Genomic DNA, 9,717 nt, shown 5'->3' on the forward strand with positions numbered 1-9,717 from the left:
TTCATGCCATTACTTTTTATCAAATGTACCTTCTCTTTGAGACGGTTTGTAATCCTGTGATCTCACCTTCCTGTCAAATTAATTGATTTTTCGAGTTCGAATCCCCTCACATATGTTGTAATAAAAAAAATGTAGCCTTCTCTTTTATCTTCTATCAAATCCATCCATCACAAAATTACAACTATATTTGGTGCAAAAAATATTACAATCTTAAAATATAATAATAAATAAATAAAAGTAAAACACACACACGTAAAAAAAAATAATCAATATGACGTGGACAAGCAGCTAGCCATTTATTTTTGTTGGAACTTGGAAATAATTATTTGACATCCAAAATTATGTCGGGAGAATTTGTAAACTCGATGTCCCTACTCATAATGTTCAACCATTTCGATCTCTCCATTATTTATTTGTTTTTGAAAAGTCTCCGAATTTTAATTTTGAAATCCGTATATATGGTAAATTCTTTCGCCCATTTTTTTGCGGAGTTAAAGCTTGCACTCTCAATAATATGATATAATTAAATTTTAATCTAATCAAACCACATGATCACTCAATTATAATGATATGGTCTCAGATTTACTGAAAGTAACTGAATAGGCAGTGTTAAAAGGGAGAGAGAGAGATACTCCCATTATAGACGGGAGGAGTGGGGAAGAGAGAAAAGGTCAGAATTTACTTGGATAGATTCAGACACAGACTGCTTCAGCTTACAATTCCCCATTCATTTTATTGGACAATCCGCCCATGAGATGACCTTGCTTCGAGTAAACAGCTGTTTCTTGCCTTTTTCTCAGTACAATTAATATAATATAATATAATATATACATACGAACATTATTCTGCAGCATCCATGATTCATATAAATAATACATTACTGTTGTATGGCTGGAGAGTTGTCCGATTTGATGGACCGAGGTTTTTCTGGCATTGTAAATTTTCAAATAAAATTACATTTTTATGTTCAAATAAATTGTAAATGTAATAATTAACCAAGTTATAATATAATGTATGAAGTATTAATAATGTCCTGACAGATATCGTCTCACACAATTGTTATTTTCAGAAATAAGTTTTAATAGAGTGTAAAAAATAAATTGGTTTGTGATTTATTCCAATATCAAATTAAAATATACTTCATATATTAAATGAAAATAATTGATATAAAAATAAATGTTAAGAATCAATTTAAAACGAATTTGTTAGGAATTTTGGTTCACTTATCCCTTTTCATATAATTAAACTCGACTTTCATTCAGGGTTTTGACAAAATTCCCTAAATTATTAACAATCTGTATTAATATATGCTAAACTAACTCGACACAATGAAATAATCAAACGTCTTTAACTATTTATCGAAGGTAAGTTGCATACATGATTCATGGAATCCTCTAACTTTCGACTTATTGGAATATGACTAACAACGTGTATTTAATTTCATATGTCTATGTAAATTGTAAATCTACGTGTTTTGTTACTCGTTCCTATTGCAAAATATTTTTTCGACGTCACTCACAATATAAAACATTATAAAAGTTAGTGATACTTCAATAATTAAAAGAAAAAAAATACAATCAAACATAACTCAAAATCCGAATGTTTAATCATATAAAATAATATTTGGGGTAGGATCTCTTAAGAGTCACAAAATAAGAATTTTAGCTACTAAACGATATAATACAATCTCAAAACAATAATTAAATTAAGAATCTTAATCTTGAAATACTAAAAGAAATGAAGAAGAAAAAGAATATGGTGTTAATCCCGAGTTCTTCGTTTGTCTCCATGACTTGTTCGTTGTTTTCTCTCCTTCAACTGCACCAGTGCAATCTTTGCGCATATGTATTTCTTCCGTGTCACTCAGACCGCTAGGCCGGCTGAAATTGCCCGCCCTAACGTGTTATGCTCGCAAATTCACTGTTTTCTTCTTATTATCGTTGGGTGAGTAAGTTTGACCTCCTTGGCGTCCACTCCTCGAATTTCAACTCTTACACTCATCTTTCTTGATCAAATCACCTACAATTCAACCTAAACACATGGGGAACAATTACTATGCAGAATATTTAATAAAAACAACTAAATATAGACACAACATAAATAAAACATACATGAATGAAATTCAAAATGACATAATATAACGCTAAAAAAATGATACACATCATTGTTGGATTATGTGTCCATTTGACGGTTTGTCAGAAGTTCGATTCACATTTTTTCGAACGAGGTTTACCTGTCTAATGTGTTTACATGTTATTTCACTGAGCCCAAGATTTATCCATGCGCATCGAATAAAAGCGGCTGCGAATTTAAGTTATATCTTAAAAATCATTGATATCCGTGCTATTAAATCAAATTATATATATATATATATATATATATATATATAGCAAAAGTCATGAAATGTTGGATCACCAAGGGGATCGAGTTTTCCTACACTCTGATGTTGCAGCAGCGATTATAAGACTGAGAGTCGGAGTTTCACACATTGTTTTTTTATCGGACTAATCACTGTATTCGATATTTATTAAATATTATTATCCATACATATATACGTATATATACATATGTATAAAGCTGTCTTAAGTCTTCAAAAACCTTAGATCCGTCAGGTCAATGCTGGCAATTGAAGATCATTTCTAAGTTGAAATAATTCATGAATTTCCCGTGACAGTGGACATGATGGGATCCCATGCTCAATTTGTATCAATTGCTACTGTTGAAACAAACCGTGGCGGAGCCACAATGTCCCGGTGGTCTTAATTTTATTTAAAAATTTATATCTAAATTTTTGTATAATTTTGGATAAATTTGTTATTAGTCGGATAGATCAACTTAAAATATGAAAAGATTTTAGAAGTTAAAATTTTAGATAAAATCGTATACCTGACTCCGCCACTGAAAACAAAGCAACGGAATTTCTTTTTACAAGTATATTTATATTTATACACACACAGAGTCATCAACTCTTACCATCACCAATTTGAAGATTAAATAATTAATTAATCAAAAATTCAAAACACAAAAGATGAAAACTGACGCAACAAGATGCAAGTAACAGCTTTTTCTTTGAACGCTGGAAGGAATATTTTATTTTTAATTAATTTTGCCTTTTATATAATGTGAATAATAAGTGTTTTGTATTTCTAGACTTGTTTGACTTAATTTAATCTTGATTTTTATTCTACATAATTTATTTTTATTTATCCCTAGATATATTATCTTAGGTTCGAATATATTTTTATTCCTATTAAACTCTTGTTTCTCGTGTCCAAATCGCAGCGAAAGTTTTAAATTTTATTTTGACATTTAAAATTTCTTTGGATACTCGTATGGTTTAGATGAAATAAAAATACAAAAGATGTTAAGCAATATATTTTTAGTGAATTAATTCACTCGACTCCAACTATTATGGTTTTAGCAGATATAGTTCTTGTTGAAAATCCCTACGAACTTTCTTCAAATCTCCTTCTTTAATCTTCGAATCAGGTCCACGACCATATTACTAGTTCTTCTTCTAACTTGTACTAGAAAATATAGAAGATATTTTGCGTAGAGATTGAACACGAAGAAGAAATCAACTCAATACGATTAATTAGTATAAGCCAAATTTTTCTTGCAAGGGAAAATAGGATTTTGAGAGCTAAAATCTTTGTTTCGTTTTTTTGGAAAAAAACTTTTGCATGCTTCCAATGCAATAAGAATAATATAATCCTTATTATATTTCTAATCCATCATTTATTTAATTAATTAGATTAATTAAGTTAATTATAGATTGTAATTGTATGTCATATCAAAGACCAATCTCGATTTTAATGCATATAAATTTTGAAATATCATGCATTAATATTATATTGCTTTACATGTGTGCAAGTTTTTAAAATTATGGTATCATGATTATTTCTATATTACATAAATCAATACCATATTTTATACAAACTTAATGAACTATATTTTAACTCAATTAAAATAAAATTAATTATCAAAGTCTATTTGAATTTTAACAAATTATCATGATGTGTTTATACTTACAAGCTCATGATCAATGCTCCCATTATATTAATCTCATCATAATCCGATCGGTGATCCAATATCATCGATGTGACAATTTCAACTTGTTCATTATTATGATATACACTTTAATTTCAAGATCACCAATGTCTAAATAAGGCATGTGCACTCTCTTTGACTGTTTTTAGCAGTCATGCTCTCAAAATTTCTATAAGATTTTATAAACTTTATTTATAAGCTTATTGATTGATCATATCAAACTTATTTCTTATAAATTCAACTCATTGAATTTATTATCTCAACGGAAATAAATACACCAGTGCTTGTGTGACCCTCAATGGTTTAGGGATACAGTTAGCTGTGAGTTCACAACTCTTTGTGATTCAGGATAATTTTCTTATTCGGGCTTACCCTGACTTGTCTCATTCCATGCACCAACATTTGATCATGAGAATGTCAGATCATTTTTTGATTAAACCCATCGAATCATGGTAAGAGCGTCTATTAGCATCGTCCCATGATTCCCTAGGTATCACTGATAGTGCATGCAAGAACCAGTCGATCATGATTAAAGTACAATACGGTTTTTCATCTCATATATCTCGATCGAATCTGCAATCATTGGTTCATCAAGGGTTGCATATTAAATTCGATAACTATGTGATACAATCATGAAATATTCATAGTGTAATCGCATGCACAACTAGAGAACTCATTCTTAAATGTATATCTCATACTATGGCAAGAGATTTCATGCACTGCTATTTCGTTAGATCACATAGAATATCCACACCCATAGGTGAGCCGTGAATCCCCAACTACAATACACTGACTCTTTCACATTTTGCAATTGCACCCAACCTCGCCACTTTGTGACCCTCGCGGAGTCGGTAAACGAGTCAAAGCACAATCCTAGTATGTAGAGCCTCAGTGTTGTCCCGGTCATAAGGACTAATCATGTAGAATCACAACCACAGATTTTTTCTCTCGATGAATGATAACCACTTGGAAGTCCGAGGGAGGGTTGTTCTGTACAATCATCGTATGAGTACTCATTTGCATGATTGGACATCTCGATGCCCTTACCATGAGACACGGCACACAACATCACAGATGTTAGTCTCAATCTCAAGCGATTTTTATCCTTGTTTTGGGCGGCTGAATCAACTAGGAATAAATGTCACGCCCCAGGGACGGGGTTGGTCGACATCGGCGTTGCTCTCAAATTTGCATTCGAAAACAACAAGCCTCATAAATACAAAATTCAGAAACCAGTCTTTTTATTCATAATATTGAATATTTCATTGTCTGATACAAACTCAAATAGCTAATGTTTTACAGCGAAAATGTAAAACCAGACTTAACAATGTCTTAACAGATGCAGCGGAAAAACATAATTTAGAACTGAGAAACAACAGTCTTCTTCACCAGCCCCAGAACTGATTTTGCTCTTCTTCCTCTAACGTTTCTTCCTTGTTCTTATCTGAGATGGGTTTGATGGGCGAGTGATTTGGCCATCACTCAATAAGCGGGGGCGGGAATAACTACCAATTTTTAAAACTATTTTCAACAGAAACAGTAATACAAATAATGTACAGAAATTCTTACTTTCAGAACAAGAATCAGTATTCAGGAGTAATAGGTCTCAGAACAGAAATCAGAACTTAAAATTTAGCAAGTAAGCACTGAGCACGTTTGTAAATTTCATGGCTAAACTGATATCAGTCTCCTATATGTTCTCTCCTCTAAGGGATGAGGCCAGTAATCAGTAATCAGAATTCAGTAATCAGGAATATTTCAGAATATATATTCCTACCATTAGTTCACTAGGTTTTAGTGCTTCAAAAATCAGAGATAAAAAATACATATACTTTGTTCAAAACAGAAATTATCAAACTGGTTTTAAGATATTTATACATAAGCCCACTTATAGTGATTTGCTAGAAAGTTTCGGTTGAAGTCTGGAATCTACTTGTTCTCGCTACTGGATTTTTCTGCTCCAAAAATGGACTTTCTAATTAGCTCGAATTTCAATTGATAACTCAAGATTTGTGTAACACCAATTCAGAAGTTTGAGGGTGTTATTTATAGGCAAAATTCTGACTGTTAGCATCCCAATTAATGGTCATAATCTGCCATTATGTGCTATTAACAGCCTTCATTCCATGTTAAATGCTTCAGTTACAAGTCATTAGCAGAATCAGTAGGTGTCTGCTGGAATCTCGCGCTACTGAACTCTTCTGCTGCTGGATTCTATCTGCTGGAAAAATATCGGTTTCTAAAATATTAGTTGTTGCGGGAATTGTTAGCTTCTGCTGAAATTTTTGCATTGCTACTGAATATTGCTAGCTGCTGCAAAGTGCTAGCTACTGCTAGAAATTCGGGTTCTCACAATAAATTTAAAATATACAGTATTTACAAATGAGTTTCAAGATCGAATTACGATTCATTTGTATTAAAGTATAATCAAGGACTTTATCTATGCTGATTGCATGAGTATACAGATAAAATAAAATGAAACCATGAAAAGTTAAATTATATTAAAATAAAGATTGTTTATTACACTTGAGTCAATAAAGTCTCTAGCCAACAGTTGGCTTATAGGGCATCTACTATAGAGTTCAAAGTTGGAGATTCTCCTAGTGAAGAATTTGTGTGATTGATTGACAGACTTACCGTGTTGCTGATTGGTTTTGACGACACTCAAAAACAACACTGCCTAAAGTGTCAGGTGAAGAGTGGTTTCGTTTGGTTTTACGTAATACGTTTTCTTTTGTTTTTATGCATCTTGTATTTGGTTTGAGTTTTTAATTCATTTTAATTCCTTCGAGTGTCAAGAAATTTGGATTTGTTAATCTCACTGGTACTATTGTTTAGTGTAAATGATTTACATATTTTTCTAGTGATTTTTTGTCACGAAGAATTGTACAAGTATTCTTACTTGTGAATAATTTAATCTGTATTATTCTGGTTATTAAAATTTACGTATGTTAAGTAATTAATTTTCGCTGCATATTGTGTGCTGGTGTTCACAACACTCAAGCACAATAATTACTTATGATACACACATCTTATTTTATTTCATGTTCGTTTATGATCAACAATATCATTTCAGATACTATAATTAAACAAATTCCATTAACTTAATTTTTAAAATTATTAATTTTCACCTCGAAAATTTTAATTGTTAGGATGTACATCACATACAGATTTTTCGCTCGTGATCACGAAAAATTCCTATCCATTCCTAACTCGGAAGAAAGAATAACGAGTGAATACTATCAAGCTTCCGAAAAATGGATTCTTGAGATGCCTTTCTTAAGCTATATGTTACAATAATAAGAAGAATATCGACGTCTGATGCAAATTTCGATCCTATTATAGGGGAAGATATACCTAAGCATTATCCCCTAAGCTCCAGAATAATGGGCATAAAATTATAAATAAACCACCTTTTAATTCTTCCTGTCGGAAATTATAAATAAATTATTTAGATCTCATTCCAAAGCACATGAGGGGACATCACTACATTTATTTTTAATATTTTATTTAATAACAAAGAATACATGCAATAAAATATTACATATAAATATATTAACTTGAGGAGAAAGGTGGAAGCCAACATCCCAATTTGCAATTTGCCAAGGATCAAACTTGGCAAACACAATTCATATATTCTATCCTAAATGATATTTAATAATCAACTTTGCACATCTGTCAAATCACATATAGAACAATAGAATGATTAATATAACCATATTTTTTTTAGAAACATCAATGTATACAAAGTCGTTACTGATGAAATCGGTGTACATGCCATATTTGCGGAGTTTGGGGATTGACGGTGCGCAGGGCAACAACATCAACGGCTGCTCATACGAGTTTATAAGCTGTATCATACAGTTGCATCAACAATAAATCTTATTTTTGTATCTCTGTTTGCCTCGGGATGAACTGTGTTATGAAACAGAATTTTGGGACAGTTAGGAGTTGGAAGCTCACGAAATCTATAGAAAAGATACCAGCATACCTAAAAAAGATTTCATTTCTATTGTCTTTTTCTTGATTTCCAATAACTTGGCAAATACATTGTTGCTCTACATGGACAACCAAAAAATATAAAAATATTTCGGTAATCCCTTTCTGCAGTTCCAACACCATCCATAATGTAAGGTCTCGGATTCGACGACTATCCCAACTGTACCGAGACGAGTGTTCTCAGCGTGTATATGTTCCCACTCACACGGACCCTAAAAAAACTTTCCACAAGGTCACTCATCCCAGAACTGCCACAAGTCAAGCACGCTTAACTTTGGAGTTCATACATGATGAACTTCCGAAAAAGAGATGCACATTCTTGGTATGAGTAGTGCTTATCAAATCTTTTTAAGCATTCTTCAACCGCACAGTCTCACACCTAAACAGTTTTGGAATCCCTCTTATTCTTGTGTGAGATCGTTTCATTCATGTTCCCTTCATCTAGAAACATGTCGGGAGCCGATAATTGTTCACGCAACCTTATGGCACCGACGATCACCTCCCACCCTTTTCGACCCCCTGTCATCACATGCCCACCAGCTTTCGCTTGGTTCGTTCTCAAACCACGCACAGTACTAAGAGAGGTCGGCTCTGATACCAACTGAAACGCTACAGATTCGATGACTGTCATCATTGTACCAAGATGAGTCTTTCCAGCGTGCTTATGTCCTCATTCATACGCACCCCGGGAAATTTTCCAGAAGGTCATCTACTCCAAAATTGTCCCAAGTCAAGCACGCTTAACTTTGGAGTTCTTATGTGATGAGCTCCCGTAATAAGATGAACCTTTTTTATATTAGTAGTAACTATCAAATTTTTTCAAGCACTCCTCAACTGCACAGTCTCAAATCTGAACAGTTTTGGAATCCCTCTCATTTAAGTGTAGGATCAGTTCATTCATGTTCCATTCGCCTAAAAGCTTGTCATGAGCCGCTCATTGTCCGTACAACCACATGACACTGACGATCACCCCGTCCTTTTTGTCCCCGGGAATCACACACACTGCTTAATTGACTCAAATAAGTGTTGCCTGTGTAAATGTAACCGAGCTGCTGCCACAAGAGCACACTCAAACCAATCCCGGTTGAAATACTTGTAATAAAAGGGTAAGCTAGAACAAATCCTAAGGCCGGTAGAAATGTCACTGTTCTTAGGAAAGCAAGAAAGTTTTCTTTTAAGACATATGTGGATTGTTGGTCAGCACTCAGCAGCTTTTTGACGTAGAAGTGGCCAGATATGGAGCGTCGCGTATGAAATCGTGATGGTGGTATAATAAGTACTGATGACTGCAGATATGAGGAAGAGAATGAAGCTCCTGTGATCAGCCACGCAACACAGTTACCAATCTGCACTGAAGAAGAAACTATTGATATGGCAATTTACAGTTGATATTATGTGAAAATTGATTGAATAAAAATTTAGCACCTATGTTGTAACGTCCTGAAAATCGGAAAGTCCACGTAAACCACATGCATATTTTATTAAATTATGTTTAATTATTTTTATGTAATTTATGCATAATTCATGCATGGTATAATTTATTTCATTTTATTTTATAAGTTCATGCATTAGGGTTTCTAGGTACATTTCACGCTCGAATGAGGATCGGAGACCGGAGAATTTTCAGGAAAATTATTTTTATTATACGATTTATTTTTATAAATTAAG

Source organism: Primulina tabacum, chromosome 4 (genome assembly GCF_025594145.1).
Source record: "Primulina tabacum isolate GXHZ01 chromosome 4, ASM2559414v2, whole genome shotgun sequence".
In the NCBI taxonomy this organism is placed as follows: Eukaryota; Viridiplantae; Streptophyta; class Magnoliopsida; order Lamiales; family Gesneriaceae; genus Primulina; species Primulina tabacum.